Source organism: Oncorhynchus kisutch, linkage group LG12, assembly GCF_002021735.2.
Source record: "Oncorhynchus kisutch isolate 150728-3 linkage group LG12, Okis_V2, whole genome shotgun sequence".
NCBI lineage: Eukaryota > Metazoa > Chordata > Actinopteri > Salmoniformes > Salmonidae > Oncorhynchus > Oncorhynchus kisutch.
The window spans coordinates 19886031-19903881 of NC_034185.2; the positions used below are offsets into that span (position 1 = coordinate 19886031).

The 17851-nt window shown below is 41.4% G+C and overlaps 1 protein-coding gene across 1 annotated transcript in view; it reads left to right on the forward strand.

The window, feature by feature from the left end:
• Positions 1-2454: 2454 nt before the first annotated feature.
• LOC109900237 (heparan sulfate glucosamine 3-O-sulfotransferase 5-like) overlaps positions 2455-17851 on the forward strand; it is an 82476-nt gene continuing 67079 nt past the window's right edge. Inside the window, exon 1 of the mRNA XM_020495928.2 lies at positions 2455-2963. The gene's annotated coding sequence lies outside the window, so the exon portion shown is untranslated. The remainder of the gene's footprint in view (positions 2964-17851) is intronic.

Genomic DNA, 17851 nt, shown 5'->3' on the forward strand with positions numbered 1-17851 from the left:
TGGAGTGGGTCTAGGGTTTCTGGGATAATGTTGTTGATGTGAGCCATGACCAGCCTTTCACAGCACTTCACGGCTACAGACATGAGTGCTACAGGTCGGTAGTCATTTAGGCAGGTTACCTTAGTGTTCTTGGGCACAGGCACTATGGCACTACTAAGGCACTACTAAGACACTTGCTAGTTGGTCAGCGCATGCTCGCAGTACACGTTCTGGTAATCTGTCTGGCCCTGCGGCCTTGTGAACATTGACCTGTTTAAAGGTCTTACTCACATCGGCTGCAGAGAGTGTGATCACACAGTCTTCCGGTACAGCTGGTGCTCTCATGCATGTTTCAGTGTTACTTGCCTCGAAGCGAGCATAGAAGTAGTTTAGCTTGTCTGGTAGGCTTGTGTCACTGGGCAGCTCTCGGCTGTGATTCCCTTTGTAGTCTCCAATGGTTTGTAAGCCCTCCCACATTCGACAAGCATCGGAGCCGGTGTAGTATGATTCAATCTTAGTCCTGTATTGACGCTTTGCCTGTTTGATAGTGCGTCGGAAGGCAGAGCGGGATTTCTTATAAGCTTCCGGGTTAGAGTCCCACTCCTTGAAAGCGGCAGCTTAGTGCGGATGTTGCCTGTAATCCATGGCTTCTGGTTGGGTCTTGTACTTGGTCACTGTGGGGACAATGTTGTCGATGCACTTATTGATGAAGCTAATGACTGGTGTGGTGTACTCCTCAATGCCATCGGAGGAATCACGAAACATATTCCAGTCTGTGCCTGCAAAACAGTCCTGTAGCTTAGCAGGCAAAGGGTGGCTATTTGAAGAATCTCAAATATAAAATATATTTTGATTTGTTTAACACTTTCTTGGTTACTACATGATTCCATATATGTTATTTCATAGTTTTGATGTCTTCACTATTATTCTACAATGTAGAGAAAAAAAAGAAAAATAAAGTAAAAATAAAGAAAAACCCTTGAATGAGTCGACGTTCTAAGATTTTTTTACCGGTAGTGTACAGTAGGCACACGGTAAGGGTTTAAAAATGTACATTTCTACAATTATCGACTTTTAATGTAGTGGGAGATACTGTATAGTCCATGTGAAGTACGTTTTGGAGTTGAGTTGTTCTTAGCTAGGTTTACACCTGTTGTATTCTGTGCATGTGACAAATAAACATTGATTTGATTTGGTTCTGTTAATGTGACAGGAGCGATCTTGTTAATATATTGGTATAATAATCATACATGCAATCATTAAAGCTTCAATCTAATATCACTAATGGCCAATATGGTAATTGTGGACCATTAAATGTCTTAACCTTCACATAATGTCTCTTTAGTGAATTTATGACCAGGTTTTGTTTTATTGCTTTTCACACATTCTTCTCCAACTTTTGGTCCTTTCTATAATTGCATTTGATTTTATGTGATGCATTAGTGAACGGAGCAAACATTCAACATCTATTAAAAGGAATAACATGTTTTTTTAATGTGCAGATAAGTGCTGTGTGGTTAGTAAAAGTTGGAACAGGTAAATACGTTTTTTTCACCTCTGCAATGAAAACGACACATTCTGCTCTCCAAAACAATTACGAAGCTTAACTACTGTAACTAAATCTTGAGCAACAGCACCTGCATAAGCTTTGTTAGTTACATTTGAATATGCAGGAATGTATATTCATTTATTGATGTAAAAAAATTGCTACCAACTCACTAGTACATATCCCATTGTTCCACTTGCAGCAAAGGAAAAGACCAGCCAAGTTGTCTTACGCTTGACAGATTCAATCTGCTCTGGGATGACTGAATAATTAAAAAATCTAACGTATGACCATCTGGCAGCTGTGAATGCTACACATCCAGACTAGTTCTTCAAATAGCTTTTGTGACCAAACTAGCCTAGTGACGGAGAAGCCTCATTATCGATATTATATACAACTGTATTAGGAGGTTGATCATCTTCTAATGTACTAATTGATATTTGTGGCACTGCGTCCAAAGTTATGCTTTGGATGTATCTTTATCAAATACCGACTTCAGTGCCAAATTATCTAGGGCATTCTCAGTAGAGGTGATGATATGGGTTATCTGCTAATTGTCCTATTATATAATGTCATGACAGTGGCAAGCATGAAGCCCCTGGAAAGTCTTTCAAATAGTAAGTGGTACTATTGCTTTTATGGATATTTAAGGACTTCTCCCTGTCAATAACACACACAATTTGCCCTGGTTATGAATTTTTACATTCTACATAGGTGAGGATTTTTATATAAAGGACCACATGTGTTTTTATGGTAGGCTAATTTGATTCACATTTGAACATGGAAGTTGCAGTAGCCTACTTCACAAGAAACTTATTGCACTAGCTCCGACCATCACCTTTCTTGTCTGAGCTGAGCTGCATGTCTTTTCCGCATCCACCTTTCTTCTCCAATAAACACGCCCAAACTCTCAACATCAGTCGTCCGTCAGAAGTCTGCTGCTACTGGTCGAGGTCTGTGGTGGGGGGCGATCCTATTGTATTTGGAACTCAAAAGCTTGAACGCGCATATTCCAACAGCACAGTATTTGTTCAAGGTCCCCTAAAACCAGAGAGAACAGGAGTGGACGTACTTTAATGCAGATCTAACATTTCCGCGGGACAGCTCTGAGATTCACCAACACCATTAATATCCCACTAATTTAGCAGATTTACACCTTTCTTCTTATCGCCAAGACTGGTGACAGTCTGGAACCATCGAGATGATGGTTTAGAATACTTTGAGAGCATATGAAAACAGCCGACCAGAACATTTTCTAGACGACTCGCTCCGGGACAACTCTTCCGGCAGTGTGTGTTGGTGCTTGAGACCGAGAAGCACCTGCTCTAGCCTGCGGGAAGTTGATTATGTGTAGGCGCTTTCTGACCTCTTACTGCGTCAGTTTTTGTGCATTTCGCTGCTGAGAGGATAGCCGTGTCCCGAGGAGGATGCCGAACAGGTACAGTAACATTTTGCTGGTTCAAAACATTTTTCTAGACGTGTCATGCGTTTCACAATGTCGGTACAGCGCTGGGTCCTGACTAGGCTGTTTTCTACCGACTAATTCGTCACTAAGGCATTTAGACAGGTAACTAGAAGGAAGCATAGGCTGTATTGACATATTTACATTTTTCAGCCCAAAGTAGCTTAGTTCATAGAAATAATAGGCCTTTGCATTTTCCTCCATAATTCCACCTGTCAGGGCAGAGCTCAAATTGACCTTCTAGACATCATTATTTTTGCCCATGATTTAATAATATAATATGTATAAACAAACAAACAAAGGTTTTCTTTTTGTCGGCCTTTCAGTTCACAGTTAAACTAACTTCTGTATTGGACACAAAGTATACTATATCTCCATCTAATAACCATGTAATAACCTCCAGAATTTCAAACATATTTCCACTAAATTCATTTGTCACCTGTTTATAGTTGATGTATTATAAACATGCACAGCCTCTACAGTATGTGTTTATGCTGTTATTTGCTGTAAATTGCTTGATGAATTCTTATAGCATGTTTTAGTATATACCATACTATGGGAGTGATAGAGATCACTAAATGCATTACACAGGCAGTTCATAAAAAGTGTTGATGATAAAACAAAACATCATATAGCTTTTGAAATACATTCACTTACAGATTGCTTTTTAGGATGTACTATAATACACTATATGAAGAAAAGTATGTTGACACCTTAAAATGAGTGGATTTCAGCCACACCCATTGCTGACAGGTGTATAAAATCGAGCACACAGCCATGCAATCTCCATAGACAAACATTACCAGTAGAGTGGCCTAACTGAAGCGCTCATTGACTTTCAACGTGGCACCGTCATAGGATACCACATTTCCAACAAGTCAGTTCGTCAAATTTCTGCCCTGCTAGAGCTGCCCCGGTGAACTGTAAATGCTGTCATTGTGAAGTGGACACGTCTAGGAGCAACAACAGCTCAGCCGCGAAGTGGTAAGCTACACAAGCTCACAGAACGGGACTGTGCAGCGCGTAAAAATTACCTGTCTTCCGTTGCAACATTCACTACTGAGTTCCAAACTGACTCTGGAAGCAAAGTCAGCACAATAACTGTTTCGATGGGAACTTCATGAAATGAGAGAGCCCGACCTCAATCCCATCGAACGCCTTTGGGATGAATTGGAATGCCAAATGCGAGCCAGGCCTAATCGCCCAACATCAGTGCCTGAACTCACTAATGCTCTTGTGGCTGAATGGAAGCATGTCCCCACAGCAATGTTCCAACATCTAGTGGAAAGCCTTCCCAGAAGAGTGGAGGCTGTTATAGCAGCAAAGGGGGGAACAAATCCATATTTATGCCCATGATTTTCGAGTGAGATGTTCGAAGAACAGGTGTCCACATACTTCTGATCATGTACTGTATTTTCTTAGACCTGTTCTCAAAGTTTTCACTTTCATCCAGCAAATTAAAATCAATAGAACCTGATTACTCTGATGTGCAAATAGAGCTCCCATTTCAGACATTTTCAGATCTTAAAACAGGTCTGGGCTTCTTGTGATTGGGTAGGTAGATTGAAGAGGGTCTTTGCTTTATAAACACAAGAGTTAGTGTATTTTAATGTATCATTCACAGGTTTACTCTTGAGGTTTCTCTGTGTTCTCTTTTGAAGGATGGAGACCAAGGCATTATTTAGACAGGAAAGTGCTGGTTGTATTGCACCCTAAGTTTGCTATGTGCTATCCAGTCATAATTTTCCTATGCCAATGAAATTCATGAGTTTTAGGTGATACCAGACCGACCAACACAATGCAAACACACATACATACACATTACACACACACACACACACACACACACACACACACACACACACACACACACACACACACACACACACACACACACACACACACACACACACACACACACACACACACACACACACACACACACACACACACACATTATTATCTATCCTGGTGCCTAGTCACTTTGCCCTGCCTACATGTACTGTAAATATGTACCTCAACTACCTCTTACTTCTGTACATCTGTTACCGGTACTCACTGTATATACTATAGCTCCATTCTTGTGTATTTTATTGTATTCCTCCTGCGTTAGTATTTTATTTTTTATCTTTAAACTGCATTGTTGGGAAGGGATCGTAAGCAAGCATTTCACAGTAAAGTGTACACAAGTTGTATTCTGCGCATGTGACAAATACAATTGGATTTTGAATTGATTTCGATTTGATATGTAACAATACCACCAAATAATGGATAACATCAACAGATTCTCTCTCTCTCTCTCCCTCTCTCTCTCTCTCTCTCTCTCTCTCTCTGTGTCTCTCTCTCTCCCTCTCTCTCTCTGTGTCTCTCTCTCTGTCTCTCTCTCTCTCTCTCTCTCTCTCTCTCTCTCTCTCTCTCTCTCGCTCTCTCTCTGTGTCTCTCAGCCTCCACTCTCTTTCATTTCCTATGTGTAGGCTCTTTGTTCTGTGTGTTCGTTTTTATCTCTTTGTGTCTTTCCGCTCATTTCTCTGTGGTGATTTAGTTTCATTACTGTCTACAGATGCTTTTTGCAGTGTAGATTGGGCTGTCATCATTATTCTGCATTTATAATAGGTATTTTGCAATTAGTTAAGTGTCCAACCTCATCTATAACAGTCTGTGTAAACAAAGACATAAACCACACAGACCAATACTGAATAATGTGCAATGGCAGAATGAACCACGTTAGTATCTACACATTGCAGTACCATGTTACTGGATGTTCAACATGGGTAAAAAGACAACGGCATAACTACCTTAAGCCACCTGCCTCTGTGTTCTCCAGCTCAGTCTTGAACATGGGTGCACCTCAACCACGCTCATGGTCCTAAACAATATCATAGCCGCCATTGATAAAAGACAGTGCAGCCGTCTTCATCGACCTGGCCAAGGCTTTCGACTCTGTCAATCACCACATTCTTATTGGCAGACTCAATAGGCTTGGCTTCTCAAATGACTGCCTCGCCTGGTTCACCAACTACTTCTCAGATAGAGTTCAGTGTGTCAAATCGGATGACCTATTGTCCGGACCGGTGGCAGTTTATATGGGGGTGCCACAGGGTTCAATTCTCGGGCCGCCTCTTTTCTCTGTATATATCAATGATGTCGCTCTTGTTGCTGGTGATTCTCTGATCCACCTCTACGCAGACGACACCATTCTGTATACTTCTGGCCCTTCTTTGGACACTGTGCTAACAAACCTCTAAACGAGCTTCAACACCATACAACACTTTCCGTGGCCTCCAACTGCTTTTGAATGCTAGTAAAACTAAGTGCATGCTCTTCACCCGATCGCTGCCTGCACCCTCTCGCCCGACTAGCATCACTACTCCGGACGGTTCTGACTTAGAATATGTGGACAACAACAAATACCTAGGTGTCTGGTTAGACTGCAAACTCTCCTTCCAGACTCACATTAAGCATCTCTAATTCAAAATTAAATCTAGAATCTGCTTCCTATTTCACAACAAAGCCTCCTTCGCTAATACCTCCAAACATATCCTCATAAAACTGACTATCCTGCCGATCCTTGACTTTGGCGATGTCATTTACAAAATAGCCCCCAACACTCTACTCAGCAAACTGGATGTAGTCTATCACAATGCCATCCGTTTTATCACCACAGCCCCATATACTACCCACCACTGCGATCGGTATGCTCTCGTTGGCTGGCCCTCACTGCAAATCCGTTGCCAAACCCACTGTCTCCAGGTCATCTATAAGTCTTTGCTAGGTAAAGCCCCACCTTATCTCAGCTCACTGGTCACCATAGCAACACCCACCCATAGCACGCGATTCAGCAGGTATATTGCACTGGTCATCCCCAAAGCCAACACTTACTTTGGCCGCCTTTCCTTCAAGTTCTCTGCTGGCAATGACTGGAACAAAATGCAAAAATCACTGAAGCTGGAGTCTTATATCTCTCTAACTTGAAGCATCAGCTGTCAGGGCAGCTTACCGATCGCTGTACCTATACACAGCCAATCTGTAAATAGCACACCCGACTACCTCATCCCCATACTATTACTTACCCTCTTGCTCTTTTGCAACCCAGTATCTTTACATGCACATCATCATCTGCACATCAATCACTCCAGTATTAATGCTAAATTGTAATTATTTTCGCCTCTAGGGCCTATTTATTGCCTACCTCCCTACTCTTCTACATTTGCACACACTTTACATAGTTTTTTCTATAAAAAAAAAAATTGTGTTATTGATTGTACGTTTGTTCATGTGTAACTCTGTGTTGTGGTTTTTGTCGCACTGCTTTGCTTTATCTTGGCCAGGTCGCAGTTGTAAATGATAACTTGTTCTCAACTGGCCTACCTGGTTAAATAAAGGTGAAATAAATCAAATTAAAATAAAACATGGGCACCAGTAGACTTCACTAGAGAGCTTGATATCCTTCTCCTTCTCAGCAGAAACTGTAAGTAAAGGATGGATCTCATGAAAGGAGTGTCTTTCCCCTCTCCACTCACCTTCCACCCCACATAGGCAACAGTACACCACAGGGATGAACTAAGGGCTGCTGAATTGTCGAAAGCCTAATTTGAGATAATAAATGCCATAATGGCAAACAGTGGGATGCAGCCAGGGCACCATATTGTTGTATTGATCTTAATGATTCCCGCTGGGTAGGGCTGCAGCAGGGTTCCCAGGCAGGAAGCTGAAAGCTGAATACAGGCCAGTCTCTGTTGACCTTCTGGAGGTAAAAAATTAGGTGTCCTGCTACTGGCTGATGAAACAACAGTCCTGGCTGGAGAGCTTGCCAAGCACTGTAAAACTCCCAGGAAAGAAATATATATATATATATATATATATATATATATATATATATATATAGAGAGAGAGAGAGAGAGAGAGAGAGAGAGAGAGAGAGAGAGAGAGAGAGAGAGAGAGAGAGAGAGAGAGAGAGAGAGAGAGAGAGAGAGAAAGAAAGAGAGAGAGAGAGAGAGAGAGAGAGAGAGAGAGAGAGAGAGAGAGAGAGAGAGAGAGAGAGTAACCTGTCACTCAGAGTTTACAGTGTCCTTTATGGTGAATACATTTTCTCCATCTCTCAAAACCCAAGCTAGTTATGTTACATTTTATTCACGTTTGGGAGCAGAAGCACTAATTTAATGTATTTAGTATACAAGATAAACCATTAAAAACATACACAGTGGAAGCATTCCCTTATGAAGCAGTGTCATCATTTCTGATCCATAATAATCCATTGTGTTTGCAGAACAACAACTGAGATGAATTGCTTGCTTGCAATGAATGCAATTAGAGAAAGAGAAGAGATGGGCAAAGGTGTTAAAAGCTGCTGCATATCATGTAAGAAATGTGTCAGTCCTCTGTGCTGACACCCCTATCTAAGTCATCTACCTGTGGCTGGTGAGTTATAGCTAAGGTGACTGTGATCATTATTCACAGACCGATCTGCTCTTCCCTTGCATTCTGTTCCTCTTGGGTCTGATCAAGTGTGTTCTGTTATACCTCCCAGTAATGATTTGTGGAGGTCTGGCTGTGTAACGTCTGAAGGACAGCGGTGCGTACTAGCACCTTCCAAAACAATATCACAATCCACATCCTTTGGGCATATGGGTTTCATTCTCAGGATTCATCTGAAGCTATTTAGACGCCCTGGGTTTACCATTGGAATCCTTACATTAGAGTTTGTGCTTCTGATTCTCCTTTTCTTTTTTCCAATTGAGCTTCTCTTTCAAACACACATTTTGATTTCACATATGATATAAGCATGGTTTAATTAGAAATACAAAAATGCATGCCATAGTATTGGTGATATGTTGAGTAGCTTTTGCTACAGGTTTTCGAATCATTCGCAGGGTAGATCAGGAATTGTATCTTTTTTCATTTGTGTTTGGATGAACAATGAAAGTGATAGCTCTCCCTCTGCGGTGCTTGTGGTTTTAAAGCCGTTGAATGAAAACGCAGGGAATTACCCCTATCATGGATCCATATTTACTACCAGTGCTCTGTACTGTGTGTAAATGACTTTGGAATGCATAAATAATGACGACGACTCCTCCTGTGAGTGATGCCTACGACCTCGCTCCCTCTCGTGTTCCTCACCGTCCCTGTTGCAAGCTCTCGCTGTTCATTACTTATCGTACCCCACCCAGTCTCTGTTGTAGGCTAAGCCATGATAGCGCACCTGTAGCAGGGCTTCTATTAGGAATAGTGAGTGACCTGAGTGGAGGAATGTGTGTACTGTTCTGCACTGTATGTTCAGTCCCCATGGAAGACCCAATGCAGAAAGCTGCAGAGAGAAGGTCAACATTCCTAATAACAGAAATAATCTCCTCTATGTATGTCAGTCATCCCTTGTGTGTCTCTGTCCAGCTTTTTCCACAGCTTTCAATCATATGACACAAGTGATTGACTGTTGACTGACCATATTGGCCACTGGCTGAATACAAACACAAGAACAGATCATTCAAGATCGTTCAAATGTTATACATAAAGTGTCTCTTATAAGATGTAGTTTTAAATGAATGTTTAATTCTGGCATAGATCTGGCAACACAAAAAAAGATTCTGAGGAAGATATTACAATCTCCCCTTCCCCCTTCAAAGCTTCATAAAGTCTCACGCTTGTGAATCAATTGACAAACATCAAGTTTTATCTGATCTGCCTTCCTCTCCGGCTGTGTCCAGTGTATCATTCTCCAGCCTGACCTCTCTGTTGACAAAAATGATGAGAGCAATATTTGTTTGTTGTCTGACTGCAGAGCACTCACTCATCACTTCACAGACAGACAGAGGTTGTGGTGTTTTTTTCCCTTCTCATCTGTGGCGTGTCGAGTTGCGTCAGGGTTCAGCGTTTTCTTGTTTTCTTTTGCATTAGTGCGTCACTGCTGAAGTCTTGACCGTAAACAATATACACTGTTGAAGCTTGGTTGACTAATGGTATACATAACTAAATGAGAGTCAGGTTCATCAATTTCACAGAAAGCACCTTCCTGGCCCCCATGTCTGCCAGGAATGAGGGGGGAAAGGACAGAGAGAGAGAAGGGACCTAATTTCTCTTCTTCAATTCACTCGGCTGAGAACAACATATGAGAACTAATATATTCTGTAATGTTACCTTACAAGTGGCATCACAAACCACCAAGTCATATTGTATGTCTGGTTTAGTGTTTACTACAGTATAAAGACTTGAGATTATTTTTTGGTGATTTATGCTAGTGAAACAACATCCCATTCTTGGTGAAGATGATTTGATATTTTTTAGGACGTCTAGACAAGTCTGTCAGTTTTTTTTAATGTAGTGATAGAGTACTCTCCTAACTTGGGCCACACAGGAGCACAGAGTTACGGGGATACAGATTTGATCTGTCTGACAGTAGAATGCAACACAAAGTGATAGAGAAGCGTGATTCATTTTGAGCTGCTATTCACCGCTATCAATTACACGTTTTATAGGGAGGTGCTCTCAGAGTTGCCATGGCAACCCCATGTCTTTGGGAGAGCTATGCATCCCCTGTAGGGCTTGTGGATGGAGTGCTACAAGTTTTACTGCCCTGTATCCTTTTAAAGATTCAAAGTCTTCAGCGTCCAGGGACAGAAACAATAAGCATGAATACTTAGCAGTGTTTTGCTGAGCAAGCATAGTGTGTACCGTGGACCTAGTTTCTCCACTGGGTTCTTTCGGCTTAGCTAGGATTGCTGAGGCTATTTCTTGCAAAAAGATCGGCTTTGACAATTTTGTGCCGAGGCAAGAGTCTTTCAGAGGCAGTCATACAGCGGCATCGGTTCCAAGCCCCGGAGTATGTTGAGTTTAATATTTCCACTTTTCAACAGGAAATTGCCTGCGATAGGACAGTTAGACAAGCCTCTTAGATGGATCCAGGCAAATGAAAATGGATGGGTTGACAACTTGATTCAAGTCAAATTGTATTGAGATACAAATTCTGTACACAGTCTCCTCTGATTTAACCCTCAACCCTGAGTTTGCATCCACAGACTGAAACATCTAGGAATCTGCCATCTTGGACATACTGCTACTGGCGGCCAGGAGAGGTGAATCTAAATCATACAGAGATGAATGGAGAGACAGGGACATGGAGTCTGGAGTGCTTGATGTCAGTCAGATCTGGCTGAGCCACTGGAGAGTGATGCTGATGAGGAGTAATCTAACCGGCCCTCGGACAGAGAAAAATCTCTCTCTCTCTCTCTCTCTCTCTCTCTCTAGTCTACCCACTTTGAGTTATGGGCGGCATTTATCTGATGGAGTGCTTAGTTGCTGTTTGAGCCTTGTTTTCAAGTCCTTTTTTCACTTACGTTGTATCGATCTCTGTTGCCAGAGTGTTAATGATGAGTCATACTAATAAATGGGATGACCCACACCGTATTCAATTACCTCCCTTTCTTATAGAGATGGCCCCTTGTAATTGAGGTCTAAGCAGATGCACTTAGAAAAGAAGAACAGCAGGCAAAACACAATTACCCAGATAGCCTTCACACTGATACCAGTAGAGAAGAAATATGGAGCAGAGCAGATCTAAGGTTGTGTAAGTTTATAGTTCTCATTTTTTATTGGTTTTTCTCACTAAAAGAGATGAATGATTCGGTGAAACTAGTGAAATAAAATACTGGTGTGAAACTGACAGGATAATAATTTATTGGAATTAATAGGGGAGCACATGCTTTTTTAATTCTTACGGTGTGGTATTTTCCCCAAGTTGACTGTACTGTAGGTTGTGTTGGGAATGTGCAGTCACAGTTGTAGATGTAATGCCGAGGGCCTCCGGTCAGGCTAAGGGTTTATATACATGAATAATTTAATGTAACGAGGCTGTGTAGGACAGAACTGTGTAACCACAAGGCAAAGTGCTTCTGTTCAGCCCGTCATCACTCGAGACATCTTTTGACCTCATTTTTTTAATTTTTTATTTATTTCACCTTTATTTAACCAGGTAGGCTAGTTGAGAACAAGTTCTCATTTGCAACTGCGACCTGGCCAAGATAAAGCATAGCAGTGTGAGCATACAACAAAGAGTTACACATGGAGTAAACAATTAACAAGTCAATAACACAGTAGAAAACAAAGGTGGGGTCTATATACAATGTGTGCAAAAGGCATGAGGAGGTAGGCAAATAATTACAATTTTGCAGATTAACACTGGAGTGATAAATGATCAGATGGTCATGTACAGGTAGAGATATTGGTGTGCAAAAGAGCAGAAAAGTAAATAAATAAAAACAGTATGGGGATGAGGTAGGTGAAAATGGGTGGGCTATTTACCAATAGACTATGTACAGCTGCAGCGATCGGTTAGCTGCTCAGATAGCTGATGTTTGAAGTTGGTGAGGGAGATAAAAGTCTCCAACTTCAGCGATTTTTGCAATTCGTTCCAGTCACAGGCAGCAGAGTACTGGAACGAAAGGCGGCCAAATGAGGTGTTGGCTTTAGGGATGATCAGTGAGATACACCTGCTGGAGCGCGTGCTACGGATGGATGTTGCCATCGTGACCAGTGAGCTGAGATACTTCATGTAGGCCACATGGAATGTAAAGAGTCTTAAAGTTGTATGTTGAATTCTACTGACTTGCTGTATATTTTTAGAGAGGAGGAGGAAGAGGAGGAAGAGGAAAAGGGCTATGGGATACTCTTGTCAGTGCTGGCCACACTGTCTGGGTGTGTTATAAGCAGTGGAACTGGGGGGGAGCTGGAGGCTGCGTGACTTTCATCTAATAGCAAGCTGAATAATTCAAGAGAACCAACCAAGGAAGGTTTTAGGTAGAAATGGTCTGGATGTCTCCTGGGCACGTCTGACTTCTCATAGGAAACCAGTTAGAACACTCTGCTGCCCATTTAAACTATGTTCTGAGAAAGAAGTTGACCCAGGACTGCTTTGATTCATGTGAACATGTTTTCCTAATGCATAAGAACGTTGATCACTTAAACCATGACAAAACCTTCATGTTTGATCTCCAGTGCTTATATGGATCAACGATTACATTTGATTGATTTGTGTTTTGCTTGCAGGCAGCATAACAAACACGAGGATCAAGTTTTACAAGGTTTCTCCTCTAAAATGGATTCATTTCATAGCCAGTTTACTCCCTGAATCTCTGAGAGGGCAGACTCCTCTCCTCATAACTTTATTATATTCTCAGGACAGTCTTGTGTCTGATTGCGTATTCAGGTCACCCTGTTGCAGCCCGAGGGGCGTTAATAAGAGACATGTCAGAGGCCATAAAGGCTGTGAAACTGGAAAGTTTCTGCTGTCAAAACAGCAAAATCCCATTAATATTCAATTGGTCTCACATAGCAGAGCTAGGAGGCTACAGCATTCCTTTAGTCATCAATTAGCCCACGGAGTAGGGCACATAGGCTGAGTGACACCCAGTGCTCACCCACGTCAAAGCCCTAAAATAGTCCGTCAGAACACCAGCATTGTCCTTTAGTTTGACGGCCCTGACTCCAGTGCTACCCTACCACCAATAATAATTAGAGAACAATAAGAGAATGATGCTGTTGAGGACACTGTTTTGAATAGACAATGCAATCTGTTGCATGCATTTGAATAAGATATTCAACATTGGGTTAATGCAATAGACTGCAGGCCCTTTCTTAAGGCCGACAGGTGAAGGAAGAGCTGCTAGATCATCTGAACTACAACTCAACTGGCATCTGATTAACTATGTTAGAACAACTATGTTCTAACTATGTTATGGAGCATAATGGTTTAACATAGACTAAACAAGTATCCTAGATTTTAGTGACGTGTTTGTAGAAGGTAGTGGGGTCGTTCCACCAATTCAGTGCCTTTTGTTTAAAGAACGAAAAATAACCGATCCTCAGCACTAATTACTTGTTACTTCTGTGAACTGTCATTATCCTCCCCCCTCATGAGGGACAGAAATGAGAAAATATCTTAAAGATATGTGGGTTTTTGGTAATGGACTTACAAGGCAAAAGTTACTGCTTCTTACAGAAGGTAAATAATTTATCCAAAACGAAATATATGTTCATATTAGTTGTCAGGGGTTTTTATGTCAACGTTATTGTGTGTTGATGTACACTGAGTGTACAAAACATTAAGAATCCCTTCCACAAGGTGAAGAAAGCTTTCCACAGGGATGCTGGCCTATGTTGACTCCAATGCTTCTCACAGTTGTGTTGAGTAGACTGGATGTCCTTTGGGTGGTGGACCATACACACGGGAAACTGTTGAGCGTGAAAAACTCAGCAGCGTTGCAGTTCTTGACATAAACCGGCGCGCCTGGCACCTACTACCATACCCCATTCAAAGGCACTTCAATATTTTGTATTGCCCATTCAAAATGGCACACATACACAATCCATGTCTCAAGGCTTAAAAATAATTTTTTAACCTGTCTCCTCCCCTTAATCTACACTGATTGAAGTGGATTAAACAAGTGACATCAATAAGGGATCATAGCGTTCACCTGCATTCACCTGGTTTGTCTATGCCATGGAAACAGCAGATGTTCCTAATGTTTTGTACACTTAGTGTATTTCTGATACCTTTTAAGGCTTTTTCTGGTAGATGTTTTCTACGATCCCTTTTCTATCTGTTTATCCAGAAACCAAAGCCTTTACTTATGCCTAATTTGTAAGATGGAAAATGGTTGAAAATGTATATACTGTATGCCTTCATTTCCCCAAAATATGGACTCTTACTGTAACTTTCATTTGACACCCAATTTGATCTGCTCCTATGAACTTCCCATGTTGGTGCTCAAGGGTCCTTTTTGATGGAAATGCCTTGCTACAGCAAACAATATTACTATCATAAGATCATTACCCTCAAGCAGAACTATCAGGGACCTCGACTTAAAGTACTCTGACACTGTTGGCTTTTTGAAATATTAAAATCATCCTGAAAGCAAAAACTGTCACTTTTGCTTAGAAACTCATGTTCTCACTCGGCCAAACGTACAGTTTTGTGTCGGAACCCTCTCCAGGCCTGAGAGTGCAGTGCCCTTGCCCTTGCCAGTTAAATAAAGGTTAAATAAAAAATGTAAATTAAAACAAGACTCACCTAATGTGTTTCAATGTCAGATCCCACAATTACAAATACTCCCCTTCCCTCTACTTTTTGGAGCATGTGCTCAAGTATTAACGTGCAGGGTTGTTTCATGGCTAGCTTTATTATTATTTTTTTTTTTGTTGTGTCTCCTATTAAAGTGGAAATAACCACACTCAAATGCAGTATTCAATTTGGGAATATTAGTGTGTAACATTTGCTGAAACTGTTCCAGTGCACCTCTTGCACTCCCCTGCTCTCTCAGATACACACACAATCCATCATTACATTTTTTGTCACGGATAGAATGAGGTGCAAGTGGAGCTTGGCACAAGTCAAGGTACACTACATCCTCCGGGATGTAACCTACAGGTTTTTATCCTCTCAGAGCTGCAGCCTTGCCTGCTGCATAACAGCTTCTTAAGCTTACTGAAAATAATTCAGTTTTTAGTCATTTTTGTTTCGACATCTCTGTGTTTACACATTGTAAGCATGTTCCATGGTTGTATGCACTATCTCTCTCTCTCTCTCTCTCTCTCTCAAATGGCGTTTTCCTGAGCTGTGTAATATCTCAGAGGTCTCAATTGTAAGTGTTGATGGTATTTTAGTCTTCAAAGCAGTTCTGTTGACTTTCTGTTTCTCTGTTTACTCCACAACACTCCATCAGCCATCCAATTTGGCCCTTTCAGCTGCATACAATTGTGTTTTTACACAACATCACATTTGCTGGGTTGTCTTTTAAATTTGCTAATTATATGCAGAAATCTGACCGAATGCTAATGTACCAAAACACTGTAACCAACACAATAATGTAACTACAGTAGAAGAAAAGTACACTGTTCCAGCTTTAGGTTCATTCAATTGCTGCACTACTTACCCTAGACTCTGCTACTTACACATAGTTCATATGAACACAATACATGCATGAACTTGGATGTATTATTCATTCTCCCATGTTTCTCTCTGCGTTTTGGATGACGTGGTAGGTGGTGGGGGGTAAAAGCTGAGGCAGCAGAAAAAAAGGCCTTGAGAATAACAGTTTGCGTTGAGCACCGGAGCTGATGACCTCAGGGTCAACAAATGCATTTGCAGGTCATAGGTGCTCTCCATCTCCGACAGCCACTTCCATTAAGCAGCGGACAGCTGAGCGTCTTCCAAGATTAGGTGCAGCCTCTGCATCGCAAGGTGCAATGGAGATGAGGAGGATGGGAGTAAGGGAGGGGGGTATGGACACGGACCGGGGGGAGATGGACTGGGGGGTTGTCTAGGTCAGTAGATGTACATATATACACTACCGGTCAAAAGTTTTAGAACACCTACTCATTCATGGATTTTTCTTTATTTTTACTATTTTTCTACATTGTAGAATAATAGTGAAGACAACTATGAAATAACACATATGGAATCATGTAGTAGCAAAAAAGTGTTAAACAAATCAAAATGTTTTTTATTTGAGATTCTTCAAATAGCCATCCTTTGCCTTGATGACAGCTTTGCACACACTTCTACAATATAGAAAATAGTAAAAATAAGAGTGAGTAGATGTGATTTAGTGGTTCTCTCTAAATCAATACGCCTGACTAATCTAGCTCCAGAACCAGCCATTGAGCCAGCTGGCTAATCTTTTGAATATGGTGTAGTTAAAAAAACTAAAACAATAACAGATAACATTAGCTAGCTAACTAGATAATGTTAGCATGATAGCTAGCTACACTGACAGCTGTCAGTGCCTTATTTGTTGATGTTTATCAACTCCACATGGAAATTCCCCAAACCCAATTTGTGAATATGTATCAGTAGCCTTCGTCATTCTTTAGAGGTGAAACCTAAACATGCATTTTCTCTATAGGACAGAAAATTGCATCTAAATAGTGGTGGCAACTTCCTCTGGGGTGTTCCTTTAAATACTATTGAATAAATATATTTACATTCAAGTGTTAGACATCGACAGCTAATGTGTTGGAACCATTACCAATGCAACCAGTGGCATAGACAGACCACAGAACTATGATGCAATGATATTTCTATGGGACAGACCTCCCTCCTAGACTGTGTAGGGCAGGCTACAGTATCCTCAGCCCCAGGGCTTCGTAGTACAGGATCTATAGATGAGAGCAGAGCAGGGCTGAGTGAAGGAGTCTGCAGGGTTACTGTCCATGGGGCTGATTCAGCCCAAGGAGCAGGGAAAGCTATCACTCAGACTCAACTATGAACACTTTTACTAGAGTGAAGATACATATTTGCTTTTGGTCTGAATAATTCCATGACTGCGAGTCTGCGAGTGAATAGATCTGTGTCTCAATTATCCCTCATGCTTGTCATTTGACAGATATTAGGTGTATTTATTCAATTCAAATATGTCCCTGAGCAGTTCCCAAGTAGTGCATAAGCAGTGCTACTCATTTGTGCAAATATATTGATTTATTTCCAAGGTATGCCGTTGTTCTTACCAGTAAAACTCTGCATCATAGTATTGGTTCAGCAGAATTAAATCCAATAGACGTGGTTCTGTGTCTAAATGGATTTGCTGCTCTGTGATTTGTGGGATCGGTAGTGTCCTTTTAACACAATTTCACGGAACAAGAGATTATTGATAACAAGCCATGAATATAATGGCCGGCTGTTGCGTGCGTGGTCAGTGAGGACGGAAGTGTCATACGTTGGGGAAGATTGATGCAGGCCACGCTGTGTGGGGTCAAACACATTTCCAGAGCTGTGGCTAGGAAGCCATGGCCAAGGTAAAACTCTACATCTACATACTATATGTGTAATATATCCTGTCAAACAGTTCTGCACTATGAGCCCAATGCAATGGGGAAAA